The sequence below is a fragment of the Equus caballus genome, chromosome 2, assembly GCF_041296265.1.
Source record: "Equus caballus isolate H_3958 breed thoroughbred chromosome 2, TB-T2T, whole genome shotgun sequence".
NCBI lineage: Eukaryota > Metazoa > Chordata > Mammalia > Perissodactyla > Equidae > Equus > Equus caballus.
Genome location: NC_091685.1, coordinates 97,397,357 through 97,416,290, shown reverse-complemented (window position 1 = coordinate 97,416,290; position 18,934 = coordinate 97,397,357). Strand labels below are relative to the sequence as shown.

The window sequence follows — 18,934 nt, the reverse complement described above, 5'->3', positions numbered from 1 at the left end:
ATTCTTTTATTCTTTTCATGACCGTCCTAAGATCTCACACAGTAAACGATACCAGGAATTTGCCTTGAGACCAAGACAAAGTGGGAAACCATTTTAAATACAATTTTACTCATCGCAGTGTTTTTGGATTTGAAACAGATGCTTATCCAAACTAAAGCGTTTGTGATATGATTTCTTATTTTCACATATGATGTGATTTCTTATTTTCTATTTTGTAGTCCCATTTATAAATCTATGGTAAGTGGTTTATGCTAGTTTCATTGGCACCACCATCTCCTATGCCCAATATTATGATAATTCTGAAATACGAACTGAATAAATACATAGGTAGGTCATTTTCAAAATGATTTTTATTTGCTCAACAGATTGAATCCGTGTGGTAGGAAAATTACAGCTGGTTAAGTCAATCTTGAGTCACAGTAAGGTTTATCGGGGTAATGTTGATCTTTAACCCTTCAGTCTAGAGTATAGTGTAGGAGCAGAAGGATATCCCAACATCCATATAACCAGACAATTCACAGAGTTTGAAATGTCCCAAGTAGACTTTCTTGCAGTTATTTGCGACACCTTGAGAGTAACAAAAAAAATAAGGAGCTGGAGTGCTTTCTCCCCAACATGGTGGCTGCCTTTTTATGCAGTCCTTGATAGATCATTCCGTGCCTTAATTTCCCTTTCTGCAGATTTCCAGGAGCCTTGTCGACTGAACTATAGATTATAATAAGCTAGCCCGGCACCTTATTTCTATTTCACTACCCAGATTCTCTCTCCAAACTAAGCACCACTTTTGTCCGTAAGAGGAAGAGTTTAAGAACTAAGTGATCTATTAATAACAGTTTAAGTATTATTTTATATTCAAAATGTATTTTAAAATAGTCAGTAGTTTATGACTTTCGGTGGCAGAGAGAGCTTTTTTCTACAGTTACAGTCCTTAAAGCATAGCTCCATTTAAACACTTTTCCTTCTCCTCTATACTTAAAAATACCTCTTGCGTGGCTTCATCAGGATATCCTGTAATTTAGAACATCAAGGTGACTCATTTGATATTTTGGAGAAAAACTGTGTGGTTTTCCCTGTGAAACTACTGATCCACCTCACAGCTCTTTGGTGGCAGAAAGGCAGTGCGTGTGTCGTGGGGGGCAAAAGAGTATAATGAGACTGGATGGATCTGCTTTTTCTCACATCATTCAGTAAGATTTTCACAGTTCACACTTAGGATTTTCTGAATCTAGGCGGGCCAGTGATGGGGTAATGGAATTGAGCTCTGACTGACTTGCACATGGGTACAAATTTCACTGCTTAACACATATTCTTCCTTCCCTCTCTCTTTCTTTTCTCAGTCTTCCTTCCTCCATTAATCAGGTTGAGTAAAATCAGAACATTAAAAAACTACATACACTCTTCTTTTCTTCTGGGTTAGGATAGATCACTATTAGTCCATGTAAGGGTGGAAAGCTGGGTGCTGAGGGCAGAGTGGAGAGAACAAGATCACTCACTGATCCAATCTGTCGAGCAAATCATAAACACAAGTGGTTCCTGCAAGAGTCTTTCGAGATTACATAAGGCTTGTTTTAAGTGTGTTTCCGTGCATACCTGATACTGTCATTCTCTCTCAAGGACTTCGGACAGCTCAGGTTATGAGGAAGTATCAGGTAAGCTGGAACACATTTTCTGGCCTCTATACAAAGCCTTTTAAATATGATTTAGGGAGTGGGGAGTGATTAAGAAGCAAAGTGCTGTGGCTAGTGGTAGGAAGCTGACGGCACCGGTGCACTGTTCAAATTAAGCACAGAAGGTAGAATCTTCAAAGAATACTTTCCAGCCATGGCTGATCACCAAACTCCTGGTAATGAAAGAAAACATACTTCACCTGATTATTGTGACAATGGAATACACCGCTGTTTCTATTGTTGTGAAAGCCTCCCTTGAAAAGGAAAGTTAATCTGGAAGAATGAATGACCGGAGTGCCAAGCTTAGGTCACAAAGCACGAGGCCCTTGTAAGCAGAAATCTCTGTCTGGGTGGGACTCAGGAAGAAACAGAATTTGGAATATTTTGTTTATTTGTTTATTTGGTAGTATGTTTGCTCTGGGCAGGAGACTATTTTAGGCATCTCCAATCTCATCTGTTTGATCCGTTTTTCTCTTAAACATGTGTGCTTGGTAAATTATATATTGTAAGCGACCCTGGGGTGTGTAATGCCATCTCTTTTAATACACTTTTCCATCCTGACAAGGGGCTTCAGTGGCTTGGAATAATCCTCTTCAATTGACAAAAGCAGCCCCCAATTTCTAAGTTTTTAAACCATTAGTGGCTGATCAGTTGCAACAAATATGCTGTCGTCGCTGCTGCTGCACCTAATGATTGAATTTTAAATATTCATGATGGATGGATGTCTGTGTGTGTGCACAGAAATGACAGCATCGACGGCTGCTTCTCACCAGGGCACCGTTAGAGCTGAGCAGAAGCTGCATATGTCAGATATTTTCTGGTTAAATATTCCAGTCATTAAAAAAATTATTCTATCGTATAGATCCAGCAGCATTAATGCATGAGATACAGGCATCTACAAACATACAATGTTGAAATGGGCAGACTCCTGCCCTCAAAAATTGCCCTTTAATCATTAAAAAAAACAGTGTACACATCACCAATTTTGACAGTGGCTATTTTGGGGTGTTGTGATTTTCATTTTCTTATTTTTGCTTGTCTATATTTTCAAAAACATTTTCTATAATACACACAAATTATTTTTGTAATGAGACAAAAGTTAACTTAAAAATCCCACAATGAGCAAAATAACAATGTCATCATAAAATTCTAACCAATTAAAAAAATTCGTCATTGAGAAATATGCACTTATTTGTTATATAAACAAACACAAAAGAAGAGAATAAATTTTGTCTAAGTTTTAACTATGAAATAAATGGAAAATAAGATCTATTTTTCCTCGAAGACTTGAGAAAAGGTGAGTCAAGTTTTAGAGGAAATTCAATAGAGAGGATATAGTGATCAGAAAAGGGACATGCTTTATGTGATGAAATTACACCAAGCGTATTCTTTGGCCATTATTTATGGCTGAGATTATAAACAACTGAGAAAAATTAGCTGAAGTGAAAATGCCCCCAGTTTCAATCTGCTAGGATGAGCCCCGGTTTCTCGTTTCTCTCTTTGCCTTCCTGCTCAGCAATATCTCTGCTCCCTTTTTACTGTTCGCCTTTTCTGGAAATGTTCTTCCTGACACACATATTTAAACACTATTAAATCTTACCGTTCCTTGCATTGTACATTCATATCGTCTTTTTTCATGGATACATATTTAATAGTATATATGACTATTCTGATCTCAGGAAAAAGGAAAAAATAATGCACGAACACAGGTATCATAGAGTAAAACCAGATATACTTGAACTGCTCTGTGTGTGTGAACAAAACTCAGGGTTGTCCTTCTGTAATAGGATTCTATTAGTTCTCCAGACCAGTGACTAAGTGGTTAAAAGGAAAAGTATATTAACTGCTTGGCTCTGATTGGTCCCTAGAAACTTCCTGTAGAAAAAGATTAGAGCAAATACATTGAAAGGAGTGCCCAGATTCTGTGTCTATAAGAAACGTGGGGGAAAAAATAAGACAAGGTCTGACCTTGTGGCTGATAAATGGGTGAAACTGTACATCTGAGTTTGACTCTCCCTAGTTAAGAGGTTAGATTATGAGCTTGTTCAGAAGAAGGAGAAACAGCAGCGATGGGAAACAGTGAAGGCAGAAGGAGCCTCATTGGAAAGCATAGTTTTACATTTTGAGTCTGAAAATCACTTGCATCCTAACAGTACTGCAGCTGGTGGCAACGAAATCCTCACACAGAGTAGTTAACCCAAATGAGATCCGCTGTAACTTAACCACTCAGCTTTTAATTTGTCATGTTTGCTTGATCCTATCAAAACATCCCTTTTGTGGTTCAGTTCATTTCCTTGAAATTTTACATAAAATTCTGAAAAGCTATTTTTCTATAATTGTTGACATTTTAAATAATATTTGGAATTTAGAGAAGTTACAGAGAAAACTATGTTATAAGAAAACATGGCTCAGGATGCTTACTAGAAAAAAAATCACATATGGGCATTTATACTACATAAAAAACACCATGGAGGCCAGCCCGGTGGTGTAGTGGTTAAGTTCACGTGCTCCTCTTCGGCAGCCTGGGGTTCTCGGGGTTGGGATCCTGGGCATACACCTATACACCGCTCATCAAGCCATGCTGTGGCAGAGTCCCATAGACAAAAAACAGAGGGAGATTGTCACAGATGTTAGCTCAGGGCCAATCTTCCTCATGAAATAGACAAATAAACAAAAAACCATGTGTGTCGTGACTTACGTGGGATTTACGGGTGAGAACTGCTAGTATAGTAGACCATCTTTTTAGGTTGCTTAAAATTCTCAGTTGCCTAAAACCCAATTTTATTTAGATTCAGTGGGTTTTTTTTTTTTTTCCTTCTAGACCCTATTTATTTGAAGCTAGTTGTCCTGTAGCTTGTAACAGGACAAAAGAAAGGAGTGGATAGTATTTTATGAAATTTAAGCTTCTATATGATTCTGTGTAAAAGAGAAACATTTAAACACTGGCAAAACAAAATCCTAAAAGAGAGGTGCAAGTCATTATTAATGTCTTACACTCTGTGTTCACCCAGTTAATCTCCCTGTGCGTAATTAAGATGACCATACCTCCTGCTCTGCCCAGGACCTTTCCAGCGTACACCGGTTGTCCTGATGACCCACTTGGTTAGTGTCCCTTGACCTTCAAAAGTGTCCTGCTTTGGATGATAAATTAGACGGAACTGTCGGAGGTTTTCCATGAGCCCACATGCTAAGCTAGGTTGTGCTGTCAACATCTAGCAGTGGCACAAACCTCAACTTCATATATTTTCTTTCCTTCCCACAGAATTGTTGAGAATAAAACTTTCACTGTACATATAAACCCATGTTAAGATAGAGAGGACTATTTGCAAGATGAAAGAAAAGTACTAAAATGTAGAATATGGCTGTCCTTAGAAGATTACCCATATTTTCAGAGCCTCTTTCCAGAAAAGTGGGAAATTATGGTAGTTTTAGATGAAATTTCTTTGGATTTTTAACATTCACCCCTTTGGCCATTTGGGTTCCAGAACTTTCTCTAAATACGTTCTCCTTTCACATACCATGCCTTCAGGTGCTTTCTATCTGAAGGTACCAATGGCTCTATAATCTTGCAGACTCCCACTGGGGCTCCTAGAACTGACCAGAACCAGGAACTGAAGGCCAACCTCTTCTCAGATACAGAGCATCACAGTTAAGACAATCTGACTTCTCCCAGGCTGCTGTTTATCTATGGCCTAGGCTGGCTATTGGCTGGTCTGTTTGGTTTCACAAACTTAATATGCCACCTGGACTACTGCTTCCTCTCCAGGGCTTTTTGAGACTCCTCAAAGGAAGGCCAGTTTCCTTTCACTCTGAAAATCCAATTTATATTGTCAATGCCCAAGGCTGTAAATGCGGGAGCTTGGAGGGAAATATGGGAGAAAAGGAAGAAAAACAGCAAGAAAGAGCAACCAAATTGTTTTATGTCTTCAGGCTTTTTCTCTTCTCAAACACTGACAGCCAACACATAAATAGTTCATTATTTCCATTTTCCAAACAGAGGGTCCCTGTTCATGCTGGGCAACATGGGGCTAAAAGCGAAAAAAGTGAAATAGGTTGGGTGGGCACACTGGCTCAGGCCCTTCTGCAGAAAGTGGATTTTGTGTACATGGCTCTAGGACTCCTCTTGAGATTGCAAAGGAAATAGGAAAGCATGGTTATGTCTGCAGACAGTGGTCATTTTGGCTCGTAGGTAGATATTCTCACATTAAAACGATGGCTGCTTGTGAAGAGCTGACCATTCATGGAGGGTAAAGGGCCCTTCCTGTAAGAAACTGACCTTCGAGCTTCTTGAGTGAAGAGTGGAGGGGTCACGGATAGGAAACAGAGAAGTGAAAGTGGCCCTTCTAAGTCTGTACTTGGTCTCTCTCACAAAGAAGGGAGTTTGAAGACCTTGGTTACCTGGGGGCTTGCTGCTAATTGAAATCTGAGTTGGGATGGCACCACAGCAGTCTGTACCTTGGGTCTACCAGCTATGTCACAGGCTGTACTAACCATACAGAATCATTCAGATTCATACGTTCACCACCTACGGGAATCAGACACAAAGGAAGTACAAATTTTGCAATTATTGAAAACATATTTTGGAACACTTGTTCTATTTTGCTAAAAATAATTTAATCAGTATATCATTACCATGTTATTGAACAAAGCTTGATGAAAACTTTGCAAGGCATAACAATTCTAGGGGTAAGTTTCATAGTTTTTTATAACCTCTCTGCAAATCAACTTTTGCCCACGTTATGGTCACAGAGTAAAATGCAAAAGATATAGAAAGCACCACAGGTCCAAAGACATGTGAAACCTATCATCAATAGCTTAATTTTATTCCCAGTGTTCACAAAGATTCAGAGGATTGTGTATTTTTAGTTGTATGGTACTTTTCCTATTTCTGTACTGTTAGTAATCCATTCCAGGAACTTCAAATTTGCCAAACTACATAAGAAGCATTCTAGTTAATTATCTCTGCCTTCCTCATAGACTCAGCTATTGTGAAATGGAAAGAGCACATCAGGTTTATCTCCTGGATCTGCCCTAATTTTATTAGCTGGGTAATCTTGGTCAAGTCTTGTACCCTCTATGGGCCTCACTTTATTTATTTATAAAATACTTGTCCTTTCAGGTGAGAATTAAAAAAAGTAATGCATGTGAAAATGACCTGTGAATGGGAATGCACAGTATACAAATTATTATTGTCCTCTTGTGTTGTAGACAAAGAACTGATGACACAGAAAGACTAAGACAATGAAGTGACCAGAATCACGCAGCAATTCCATTACAGAACTGCAATCAGACCCAGCTCCTACACATTCCAGGGAACCGCCCTTCTCATTTCTGCTTCCACTTACACATACAGACTAATGGCAGGCTTCTAGTCTACTTAAAGTTTCATCCATTTCAAACAGTACTATCAGAGAAGCTGCTTCTTTCCTCATAATAACAGCATGTTCCCCCTTTGAAAATGCTAAAAACCAAACTAATTAACCTTGCTGAGGATGCTTATATATTCCAGGTACAGAATACATAGTCCTTAAATTCTCCAACAAACGAAGTGAAAGAGGAGCAGGCGGGGGGCCTGCAGGTGTATTTGCTGGGTACAGTGAAGGAGCAAGGCTGGAAGGATGCTTTGAGGATTATGGAAATGGCCCGGCGGTCCCTAGGGAGCAGGGTGTTAGAGGCTGGGCAATAACACACAAAAAGGCTCTTCAGGAGGCAAATGATCTCTGATCACCTCTGTGCTGAAGAGAGCAGCGAAGCTGATAATAACACCTGAGTGTTGATTCCCTTGCTAAGCTCTTAGGCACCCCAGTCAGAAAGTCAGAGGATATTAAGGAAGGAACTTCAGTATACTGCCCTCCTCTAAGGTTAAGGCTGCTGGATGGGGTTCAAAAACCAGTTCTGCCTGTTACCAGCTATGAGGTCTTGGGTAAGCTCCTTATCCTTTGCATGCCTCAGTTTCTTCACCCGAACATGGAGGAAAATAACCTCATAGGTTGTTTGCGAATTAAGTCTGATGTCTACAAAGCTTTCCTCTCCGTGCCTGGCATAGAGTAAGGGTTCAAGAAATGTCAGTTGTTTTTGCTACTAATTCATCTTCCTCAGTTCCCAAGGAGAAAATCGAGGGCCAGAGACGAATAGTGGCTTACTCAAATCCACAAGGCTCAGATTAATGGCAAAATATGGACCACGCTCCTAATCTTTTTGCCACCATTACAATACATTTTCCTCCACACCCTTTGGTAATTCTATACCCTATGTGTCCCAGGGATGGTCATCTGTTGAATGGACTGGATGAGCTCTGAGGGCCCATCTAGGTCTAGGTTCAGAATCAATGATGTTAAATGACAGAGTAATAGAGAAAACCATTTCTCAATGTCCTGAGTTAATGGGAGGAATATTTTCGTGGATAACCCCAAGCTGCAGATCATGCACTCAATCTTAGTTTGGGCCTGGGGGCAATAGCAGAGAGCAAAACCATGGTCTGCAGTCCAGGAGATCGCCATCCTGAGGGGATCCCACTCCATGCTTAAGAATACTCGTCAAAGCTGAATGCTGTTTGGGAGGAAGACCTGCCCTTTGCTGTAGAATACGGCATTGGGTGCTCTGGCCATCCAGGGCTCTCTCCAGCAGCATGGTAACTGTCAGACAAATTCCGCTGGAGGAATGTCCTGCTCTGTCAAGGCCCCAGCCAGGCTGTGGACTCTCAGTCTTAGACTCCTGAGGCTCATTGTGATCATTCTCAATTCCCCTCCACAGCCTCCCTCTATTTCCTATATCATGCATGTGCTCTCACTCAGGAGAGAGGGAATTCAGCTTGTTTAACCACTAACCACCATCTACCTCCAATTCTCAATCAATGGATCTGATCCTGGGGGTGGCTCTGCATCTTCTGCTCCATCTCTCACCCCTACAGTTGCGTCTTTTTCTATGTCTGAGGTTTCTAGACGACTCACCAGCAGATGAATGGGGGTGTAGCTGGAGCAGCTGTCATATGTTAAGCAATCCTGTGCTCTCTCTCTTTGAAGATGAACTTCATCCTGTGCTACATGCTGGTGGATCATAATTCTCATAGTCTGAGACTTTTCGAGATCTGAGGGAATAAAGCTGCTGTGAGATAAAAAGTGTTTCATGCAAAGAGAGAATCTAACGTCGGAATAAAAAGTTTATCGGTGTACATATTAGAGAAAAGAAATTTGTCCCAACAAAATGGCTTCAGACATGTTTTACAGTTAAAGCAATTTTTAAAATGTCCCCCTGTCTTTGTCTCATGTGTACAAGATTTATCATCCTAGTGGCATATCTACATGCATTGCATGGTGTTCTTTGCCTCATCTTTCTAAAGGATTTCAGTTCTTCAGGTTTAAAATCACCAGGGAATTTATAAGGAGTGAAAAATGTTCCAGAAAGTTTGTTTGATAGTCCTAAACCTAAAACCTTACCTTTGTATGGCTCCCTTTACCTTACAAAGTACTTTTATACACATTATCTCATCTTTATCATGGGCATCAAAGGTTTGATATCATTTGGAGAGCAGGAGACTAGTGGAGACTGTATTACCAACCCCTTCTTGCTAACTTTTACTTTTCACATGGCAGCAAAAATGTCGTGAGTCTACAGGAAAACAAAATAGACTCATTATGAGGAAATCATTACATGCTTCCTTATAAAAATTGTTCTATTCCAAATGTTGGCTCTGGAAAACTCCCACTCACTCTTTAAGACTGTTAAGGTCTCGCTTCTTCAGGGCATCTACCTTACACTGACTCCTTTTCCACTGTCTGGACGTGCACCCTTCCTTGGGACTCCAGACGCCCCTGTGTTTACCAGTATCCCAGCTCACTCCACAGCATTGCAGCTGTCTATTACCCCTGTGGACTACAAGCTCCTTGACGGCAATGCCCATATCTTGTTTTCAACTGCCCTGTTCTTACCCAGCACAATGCGAGGCACTTGGGAGGTACTCAGTATACGTGGAGTGAATGGAGAGAAAAACCCATAGGAAATAGGTACTTATGGAACGTGTGTAGCATGAACTGGGTGCCTGCTAGTGCAGTCAAAGAATATTCTTAAGCAATAAGATGAATATAACTTTTTCTTTTTTAAAAGATTAGCACCTGGGCTAACATCTGTTGCCAATATTCTTCTTCTTTTTTTTTTCCTTTCTCCCCAAAGCTCCCCAGTACATAGTTTTATATTCTAGTTATAGGTCCTTCTGGTTGTACTGTGTGGGATGCTGCCTCAGCATGACTTGATGAGCGGTGCCGTGTCTGTGCCCAGGATCTGAACTGGCAAAACCCTGGGCTGCTGAAGCAGAGCGCACGAACTTAACCACTTGGCTACAGGGTTGGCCCCTGAATACAATTTTTATCACTTATGAAGTCAAATTCACATGCGGCAGAGGAGAGGAATCAGGAGAAGAATCCTCTTGTTGGTAAAAGGTCAATTCCAAGGACTTGCAATGTGGGGAACCTGGATGGATACAAGCAATGACTGACCTTAACTCTCTCTTCCAGCCCATAGCAGTTCTCTGGTTAGAAAGATACCGGGGAAGCCGAATGAGTGGGTAGTGCTCAGAGAGTCAAATGCCAGTGATCAGAAAGCAAATGAATGGCTTCATCCTGACATGTTATACTCAGGCAGTTAAAGGTTGCAGTAAAGCCTCTTGTCCAAGTTCTGTGAAGCTGTGAATTACTGGAGTCAGAGCTAAAGTTACACATAAGCAGTGAAAAGCTTGTGCCTTTAAGAAAAGCGGCAATCTTTCACCTCTAAACGTTGTGATTCTGTAAAGCATCCTGGAGAGTTCTGGGTGCCCCATCTCCCCCGCCAAAAGAAAGTAAATCAACAAGTATAATCTTTGCTATTATTGAAGAATGTAATATGTAACTTTTAGGAGACTGCAACTAATAAACCATATCAATGCTATTTTGTAACATTAACAGATGCTCAAGGCAACAATAAATATAAATACACAAAGGAGAGGCAAAACTGTATAAGAGTGTCTGTGTGGTTCAAATCTTAAATTCTAATAGTGAAAAGATGAAAGAAAATCCAAATAAGAAAAAGTCACGAAAACACAACATTAAAGAAGATAATTAATTAGCATAGGCGTAATGAAGTTTTGTAATTTTAAACAACAAATAGAACCCAAAGCAAACAGGAAACACAAATATCAGTGACATTAAACACCAAAAAGAAAGAGGAGTGGGGAATCAGCTTAACCTCTGAAACGGGTTTACTGCTGGCTGAGGCAGGAAGAGGTTTAAATGAGATTAAGAAAGATAAACAATAAGCAGTCTGTTGAGCTACTCTTTATTTGGCTCATGTACCCAGGCAAGCAGAAGGTCTGTTTTTGAGCTAGTGGGTTCACATACACCCAAGAAAGCCAGGAGGACAGGCGAGCAGGGAGCGCTCGCTCTAGAGCATGATGGAGGTCTCCCCACCCCGCCAGTCCCGCTCCCCGCTCAGTGAACCTGAAAGAGAAATTGCCATCACCAGCTTCTGAACCAACAGTCTTAGATCTTCTTTGGTGTGTAATAAATCAATATATTGATAATAAGTTTTCTTGCTTATTGTCTTGACTAAAATAGCCTTGTTTATTCTCAGAATCACAGAGTTTCAGAGAGTGGACATTAAAGGTCACCAAGTCCACCCACCAATTCATCAAGTGGCCATTTGGCCTATGATCACCTCTAGTGACAAGGACTTAATTTCCTCCTGAAGTAGTTGTTACCATCCTTGAGCGGCTCTGAATATTAGCAAATTCTTCCTTAGATTGAGCCAAAATTTATCTTTCTGAAATATCTATCTTTGGGCCCTCGGTAGAGAATAAATCTAAACTGTCTAAATATGAGAATCTTTCAAATACTAGAAAAAGCTATTTTGTACTACTTGAGTCTTCTCTACTTCAGGCTAAATATACTCAGTTCTTTTAACCTTTACTCATATGATTTTAAGTTTTCTTACCATCGTGGCTACTTTCCTCTGAACTCAATCTAGTTTTTCTCTCTCTTAAAGTGTGGCATTCACTGGACCTATGTCACAGAATGTGGTCTGATAAGCATCAGTCACAGTGGACCACCCCCACCTTTTTACCATATACTTTCATCAGGCAACTGCAGACAGAAAGGAGTATTTGCTCTATTTACTGAGCTTCCACAGTGTAACAGGCATGGTAAGTACTTTACATGCACTGAGTTAAATATTGAGAACAAGCCCATGTGTAGGGACCGCCGTTATTCCTATTTCATACCTAAGGGCCCAGACATAGAGAAGTTACGTAACTTGTTTAAAGTCACATGGTAACTGGCAAGCCTTACATTGATTCCTGATACAACTTTATTTTCATAGATTCTGCCCAACATTCCAAATTGTGAAGCTCTTTCTAGGTCTCCACTCTTTCCCTCAATGTGCTGTATTCATTATTCTTCCCAGCCCCATCTCACGTCCAACTTGATAAACGTGCCCTTTATAATTTTTCCAAGTCATTCATAAAAAGTTTGGGCAGGACAGAACTATGGCTGGGTTCCCTGTTGACTCTTGGCTCCTTTTGTTTTGCAATGCCAGTGGAAATTATTCCATTTGGTCAAATAATGAGACTTTATTTAAAAAAAGAATTCATTCTAAGTTCTTTGAATGCTTGTCATATGTTTCTTTGCATCCCACGTAGCTAGTTAATGCTCAACAAAACTCACTGAAAGAAGAACTGTGTTCTGAAATGTGAAGCCCGAGGGGAGGATTGGGGTGGGGGCTGGAGGGACGGGACTTGCGCTGCCTGCAGTCTTAGTATGCAGTTTCTCAACTCCTGGCTGTTCTGTCATCATACCAGCCTCTCTCGGTTGGCACATGCTATTCTATGCTTTCCACATGTCAGCAACACTGGTCAACAAATCCAGGATATAATGCTTTGGATATTGGAGATCTAAACTGGTCACTGAGAATTTTAGAAAATGAATCACTTTAAGACTGGATTTATCATTACTGGATCAGAAGTCAGGTCATCTGTAATAAAATCATGATGAGAAGTGTCTGTCCACCATGACAAGACTGGAGCCTAAAAACAAGAGTAAAATCAAGGGAAGTTTGAGGTACATCCCTCACCTCTGAGGACACCATCATGCATTATTACCACACCAGCTCTCAAGACATAATAATACCACAATGTCAGAGGGCAGCCAAGACCTTAGAACCACCATCCATCCCAGCATGCCATGGATCTGCTAAAATGGTAGGTGAAATCATGTCCCCAGGGATGCACTCACAGGAAAAACATCTCGATTTTACCCTGAAAAGTCTTGTCCTGCGACACCAACATTATCAGAGATTCTACTATATTTTATATATAATATGTTGAAGTACATTGGAATAAAGAACTCTGAAAATAGTGTTACACTTCAAAAACAGTAACAAACAATGAGTGCTTAATAAGCATCAGAAAAGTGTCAATTGATTTACATGAATTATCTCTTTTAATAGTCACAACAATTTTACGAGAAATATACTAAAATTATTCCCAGTTTACAGATGAGTAAACTGAGACACAGAGAGGTTAATTACTCTGCTTGTCCTTAGTGCAGTGCTAAAGCTTGAATCCAGCTTCGTTTCACACTTACTCTCTTACCCACTTAAATACAGTGTGTGTTAGCTCAGATCTTCCAAGAAGCAGACACTAAGATGGTATTAAATGTGCAAATTTCTTTTTTTAGGGAAAATGTTTGAATGAGAGAAAATGGGGAGAGAGCCATCAGAACGCAATGCAAGTCTGACCCCGAGTGAAGGGCAGAGAGAGATCAGTGAGGTCTTAGCCACTTGGTCTGGAGAAATTCCAGTATGACTGCCAGGGAGTCCCCGAGTCAAAGTCAGCCTTCAGGGGAGTCCCCTGCCACCGAGGAACGGGTGTGCTTTAGTCAGTCATTGGCTGGGAGCAGCGTTGGCAGCGTGGCCTCTGTGGAAAAGCAGCGATGGGGTCCAGGGAGCAGCAGACGGGCCTGGAGTTCAAGGTCAGCCAGGCACGTTCTCACAGCTGCCACACGCAGCCTCTCAGGAGGCCTCAGGACAGAGGCACCTGATTCGCTCTTAAGGTATAAAATGTAAACCTTATCAGAAAGATTTTCATTTATCAACAAAGATATTTCAACACCCATAGCCTGAGTTGCCAGAGTCACTAATTCTCAGGCTACAGAGGCGGAGGAACGTGGCCGATGGGAGTCAGGGTCCCGTTTCCATAAGATGCTGAGCGTCACCCCAGAGCCTGGGAAAGGAGGATGGAGTGGTTTCCTACCAGCATCTGGAGTAGACTCACTTCAGGTTTATTAATCTGCTTCCAGAGAATGTTCTTCTGAAGACGTGGAAATTTTGTGGATTCTCTGAAAAGTGTTTGGGAGAGGGGTTTCTTGTGGCCATATTCCAGAAAGTTCCCAAAGGGGAATTTCCCATGCCATGGATCTCATGGAAACAAGTAGGGAAGTTCCAGGAATGGATCTTAGCTGAGCATAATGCTGCTAACACACTGACTTCTAGTCTTCTCTTTCTCTACATTCATGCCCCCTTATCCAAGGAGGATACTCTTTCAAGACTCCCAGTGGATGCCTGAAACTGTGGATAGTATCAACACACACTACGTTTCTTCCTATACATACAGACCTATAGACAAAGTTTAATTTATAAACTAGGCACAGTAAGAGATTAACAATTAATAATAACATAGAACAATTATAACCATATATTGTAAGAAAAGTTATGTGAATGTGGTCTCTCTCTGAAAATACCTTATTGTACTGTACTCTCTCTACTTCTGGTGATGATGTGAGATGATACAATGCCTCTGTGATGAGATAAAGTGAGGTGAATGACCCAGGCATTGTGACGCAGCATTAGGCTACTATCGGACCCTCTGATGATACATCGGAAGAAGGATCAGCCATGACAATGTTGATGGTTAGATGTCAGGAGCAGACGATCCCAAGACAGTCGATCTGATAACTGAGACAGCTCCTAAGTGACTAATAGGTGGGTAGTACATACAGTGTGGATATGCTGGACAAAGGGACGATTCACGTCTGGGGCTTGTAGGATAACACATATAAAACACCTGGCAGATTGCGTGGCATTGGACAGACATTCACATACATGAATGCCCTTAACCCTGTGGAATAGTGATGGGAGGATATTTTGCAGTAGGTTTGTTGGAATTTCAGATGGTGGGACAAGGTTGGAGGGGCAGAGAGAGAAACAATAAGGGGGAGCCAAGGATACCTTGGGTTTCTAGCATGGGAGTGGGACAGAGGGGGATGGCGTGAGATTTCATTATGCTACTCAGAATAGTGCGCAATTTAAAACTTACAAATTGTTTATTTCTGGAGTTTTCCATTTAATATTTTCAGACTGAGGTTGCTCACGGGTAACTGAGACTGCGGATAAGGGGGACAAGTGTATTTTTCTTTTGTCTTAATCGAGCCAACTTTTATTCTCCCACAAAATAAAGAAAAGTGGGACAGATCCCCTCCTTTTATTTTGCTGAAATCCGAGGAGAGCTGGGCTTGTCTGTTCTCTTTGACCACTGTCCTGCACCTGCCTACTCAGGCACTGGGTCAGTTACTACCTCCTGCACCCTCTGAGCTCTGGCTCCAGTATAGGCTGTGTGCCCAGATTACACACAGCTTACAGGGCACTCAATCTATCCTTTTAAATATACTTACAAATACGTACCTACATAAACACACATAATATACATCTATGTATAAAAAACTGCCTGAACTAAAAGATGAAATCCTCCTTTTCCCTAGCAGACCTAGGACTACCATGCAATTCATGCATCATTTTCCAGCACTTGACCTCTTGACTTCTCTGTGGTGTTGCCTGGTGCCAACTCTCAGACCTGCCTGGCAATCCTTAACCTCCCAGACTCCCAGATACTTCTTTCTTGTCTCTTTCCCTCCTTCTGTTTCCTGCTTGCCTGCTTAATCCTTAAATATTGGTGTTCCCAAAGGCTTATCCTTGGCTCCTTCTCATCTCCCTGTGTACATTCTCACTGTCTAATTTTATCCACTCCCATGCTAGAAACCTGAGGTATCTTTGGCTCCCCCTTCTTATTTCTCTCTCTGCCCCTCCAACCTTGTCCCACCATCTGAAATTCCAACAAACCTATCACAAAATATCCTCCCATCACTATTCCACAGGGTTAAGGGCAGTCACGTATATGAAGGTCTGTCCAATGCCACACAATCTTCTAGGCGTTTTATATATATTTTCTCACAAGCCCTACAATAAGCAGAACAGATACTATAAATTCCACACTACAGATAGGGAAATTAAACCCACGGAAGTTTAGTTAATAGCCTGAAACTTAAAGTTGGCCAAGAAGTGCCTTTACTTTGAATCGAAGTCTCAATTTCTAAAGGGCAAGCTTCCCCTGAGGCCCACCATCAGGCCCCTGCACCCTTGCCTCCTCCGCCTGCTGGCGTCCCCCGCACACTCCCTGCTTGGTGCACCCTTGGTGTGGACAAAGTTACTTTTTCCAGAAACAAGTATGATCATGTCTCTTTTTCTAGAAGCCCTTGTTAATTATACTCCAGGATTAAGTCCTTCCTGGTTGGTTTGGCCAGTGGCTACCAAATCGTCTGCACATTGGAATCATCTGGGGAGCTTGGAAAAATACTGATGCCTGTATCCTACCCCTAGAGATTGTTAGTTCATTGGTCTGGAACGCGCCCTGGTTTTGAAAACGTTACAAGATCCCAGGTTATTCTAATGGACAGACAAGTTTGGAAACCACTGAGTTAGGCAGTGACGCCTCTTATCTTCTTCCTCTCTCTCCAGCAACCGTTTTCCCTACTCCAGACTCTGCTGTGCCTTTGACCATCCAGTGCCCTGTCTGGAGTCCCTTCTCTCTTTGACAAACTTCTACATCCTTTGATATTCAGCTCCAATGTACCTTTGATTTTCTCTGCTCTGACCACCCACCTTGTTCTTTGTTCTCGTCACTGGCCATTCAAGCTACCCTGTAATCTAGCTGTTTACGTAGTGGTTTCCCCAGACGTGTGCTGGGGAAGAGTGGCTACTCCTTTTCACATTCTCTTTGTCTACTCCTAGAACACAATGCCTGGCAAGAGGAGGTGCTCAGTAATGCATGAATGAACGAATGAATGAGTCCACGAATACCTACATAAGAAGTGGAAGGACACTGGACTAGAACAGGACTCTGAAGACCTGCATCTGGGTGGCAATGTGGAGTGGACAACTTGGGATTGGGAGCAGTACAGACCTGAATTTGAACCCTCGCTCCAGTTACTGGCTATGTGATCCTTTTTAGGCTGTTGAAATACTCTGAGTTTCAGCTTCCTCTTCTGCAAAATGGAAACAATAATAGTAATTCCTTCATTATAGGGCTGCTGTGAAGGTAGGAATTGATATTTGTGAAATGCTTAGCATAAAGTCTAACACTCAAGTACTAAAAAATATATTCACTTTATTATTATATCACTAGCCCTGGTTTGTTCATTTGTGTATTGCAACATTTTTGGAATGTTACATACTTTTTCTCTGTCTTTTTCTCATCTATGAAATGTGCACGGTAATATTGTGTCTTCTCTCAATAGGAAGATGAACGTCTTCAGCTTGAAAGAATATAAGATGCAGCAAATGCAACAAATGATGATTAGCGTCCTGTGTGTGTTTACTTCCTAATCTCTGCACTTTCCTCCTCCTTCTGTGATAATATCAGGGCAAACATTTTTCTTATACCACAAACCTTTGACATTTGAGGGGAAAGTATCGAGAAACATTCTTGAATCCAAATTTGCAAATACTACAAGAGCAGATAAGTTTCCCCAGAAAATACGGCAAATTATAACTGAATATTTCATTAGGGTCACACCTTCAGACCCACAGTGATTCGACAAACACTGGACCAAAGAAATTTTTAAAGCTTTTAAAATAATATCTGCCACAAAAGTAATTTCCCACCAGAGGTGTCGATGACATCACTATTGTAGTAATGTCAGACGTGAACTTAACAAAATTTGTAAAACCTAAACAGTAGGGATGAATAATAACAAACTCTCATTTCATGAGTGCTACTTCAAGGTAGATGACAGGCAGGGAAGCAGAGATGAAAAGAAGATGCAGATTCTGGGTCATTCTGGGCCATTGTGTGGCTCATTCACAAACTCTCTGATTTGCTTGCTCCCCATGCTTGCCTCAAATTCACATTCCAGTATAATTATTAATTACTCATACCATGATGCTTTGACTTTACTTGTGATGAATAAAAATCTTGAATGACAAATTCCTGAAAACCAGAAGTCAACTACGTTCACTTACTCCCATCTATAATTGCCATCAACATGTTTAGGAGCCAAGGGACAATGTTAAGAGGGGTTAAAGGACTCTTAAGGAATATCAAATTCCCTGCCTACTAACTTGATTCAGAATAAAGCTAAGTATGGATAAAAATAATTTTAGGACAATAGTAACATAAAGTTGTATCTTGATTTTTTTGCCAAATCTTAACTTGTTACTCATTTTCTTCCCTCCAAAATCACTCAAATACTTTATTCGTAAAACAAAAAGAGAACTTGTGAAATGGAGATAAATTGCAATGTTGAAACGTCATTAGAATTTTCTTCAATTCTACAAAGTATATTTGTGCAAAATTTAAAATCTGTTCTTCTTTAGTTCTGCAAATAGTGCAATTTCAAATACAGCAACTATCTTCTCTTTGTCTTAGCTAAATATTCAATATTTATACTCAATATTCTACATAAGTTATTTCTCAATATTCAATATTCTAAAATGTAATTTTTTTCTCCCTGGAGAATCACAATTAACCTTCAATTTGGTTCTCTTCTGGGAGAAGACAATAAGGTGGAACGCTTCCTTCTGAACGGGTTCAGGGGCCAGGATACAGCAGGCAGATGGCACAAGGTGCAGAAACAAGATGGAGCCAGGTGACCTTGGGGAGAAATCATTCCCAGGCCTGCTTTTAGCTCCAAAACCATCATTCTTTTTTCCTTTCATATCTCTTCCCTGAGTTATGGGGCCCTTTGGCTTCTGTAAAAGCAGTTTTTTTTCATTCTCTAACTAAACACAATAATAAATTAAGAGGCCTTATCTTGGTAGAGGTGATCAGGTCTGGCCTTCTCCATTGTTTTCATCAGCCTCTCTTCTGTCCTGTTTGGCTCCTCCTAACATATTCTCTTCCCCCCCAAGTTGAATTGAGCAGTTTTAATGATTTTCCCTTAAACTCCTTCCTAAGTCTCCCTTCTTCTCTTCAG

At 40.8% G+C, this 18,934-nt stretch overlaps 1 protein-coding gene and 1 long non-coding RNA gene across 3 annotated transcripts in view; one reads left to right on the top strand and one right to left on the bottom strand.

Annotated features, from left to right (window-relative positions):
- Window positions 1-18,934, bottom strand: part of MAML3 (mastermind like transcriptional coactivator 3) — a 395,007-nt gene that overhangs the window by 122,125 nt on the left and 253,948 nt on the right. The window lies entirely within an intron of this gene.
- On the top strand, window positions 1,527-17,952 carry LOC138922019 (uncharacterized). The gene is made up of 3 exons (XR_011435104.1): window positions 1,527-1,649; window positions 11,679-11,835; window positions 16,752-17,952. It is a non-coding gene; the product is annotated as an uncharacterized lncRNA (long non-coding RNA).